General features: G+C 45.1%; 1 non-coding gene across 1 annotated transcript; it reads left to right on the top strand.

Moving 5' to 3' along the window:
- The first annotated feature begins 442 nt into the window (after nucleotides 1–442).
- LOC121501045 lies at nucleotides 443–551 on the top strand. Its single transcript, XR_005990493.1, has one exon. It is a non-coding gene; the product is annotated as a U6 spliceosomal RNA (small nuclear RNA).
- The last annotated feature ends 760 nt before the right edge of the window (nucleotides 552–1,311 follow it).

The raw sequence follows: 1,311 nt of genomic DNA, 5'->3' as shown, positions 1-1,311 counted from the left end.
ATAGAGGTGCTGAATTCATCAACAGGCCCTCCTTTGCAAGCGGCCTGAATTCTTTCCAAAAAAACTTTGATGGGAATGATTTTCAAACGTATTTCAAAATTCTCTTAAGGGCAACATTAATTTTTAAACTAAAGAGAAGTTGTTACCCTTGACCTGGGGCTTTCCATTCAGACTGTAATGACCTATAATTTCCCAATGCCCCTGCTAAATTTGTTAGGAATTGAAAAGAGCAACTGAAATTGACCTAAAGTCCAATGTTTGTGAATTATCACTACCTCTCGCTCTGAGAGAGAAAGAGAGAGAGAGATTGCGAATGCACATGTGTTGGGGTAGGGGCAGGTTTGTGTGGGCAAGGGAGGGTAGGAGGAAAAGCAAACAGTATTGAGCTGGTGTCTTTGTTTTAATCAAGGGGAGTGCTAAGTAATAATCAGATTGTCTTCTAGCACTCCCCTTGGCAGCACAAATACTAAAATTGGAATAATGCAGAGAAGATTAGCATGGCCCCTGTGCAAGAAATATCTCCTGGTAGCAGAGAGAAATATAGAAACAATTCAAGTGTGCCTGACTGTTTACTAAATTTTGAAGGTTGAGAAAACTGATTTTGAATGCATAGCCCACATATTATCTAGAAAGAAATATTTTCTTCTAAAGAAATCAGGAAGTAGGACTATTGGTTAATGATGAAGGTCAACGTGCATAACCCTAATAAGCCACACAGAGGCCCGTGGGGGGAGTCCTGGGAGTTGTCTGTGTTTGGGAGGTAGAGAAATGGCCCTAGGTACCTCAGAGTTCACAGACAGGGAAGAAAAGAGGAGACACTGCTTAGCCCCCCCCAGTTCTCTGCCCTTCCACCTCATTCCCAAGCTCAGCAGGGTGACCCTGGGAAGCTGAATTATGGATCCTTCACCAGCCCCACACAGAAGAGAGTCTGGTATCCATGCCCAGAGGTCCTGAGAGAGTGCTCTATGAGCCTCCTCAGTGAGCTCCCATTGAACAGACCACAAAAGGACATTCCAGCCTCTCATCCTGGATGGGTGCTATGGACTCAATGCCAAAATTCACATATTGAAACCCCAATCCCAAAGGCGATGGTATTCAGAGATGGGAGCCTTTGTTTGTTTGTTTGTTTTTTTAAAGATTTCATTTATTTATCCATGAGAGACACACAGAGAGAGGCAGAGACACAGGCAGAGGGAGAAGCAGGCTCCATGCAGGGAGCCTGATGTGGGACTCGATCCTGGGCCTCCAGGATCAGACCCTGACTGAAAGCAACGCTTAAACTGCTGAGCCACCCAGGCTGCCCCATATGGG

This window comes from Vulpes lagopus, chromosome 10 (genome assembly GCF_018345385.1).
Source record: "Vulpes lagopus strain Blue_001 chromosome 10, ASM1834538v1, whole genome shotgun sequence".
Taxonomy (NCBI): Eukaryota; Metazoa; Chordata; class Mammalia; order Carnivora; family Canidae; genus Vulpes; species Vulpes lagopus.
Note: the sequence above shows the minus strand (reverse complement) of the source record. Positions and strands in the feature narration are given on the sequence as shown.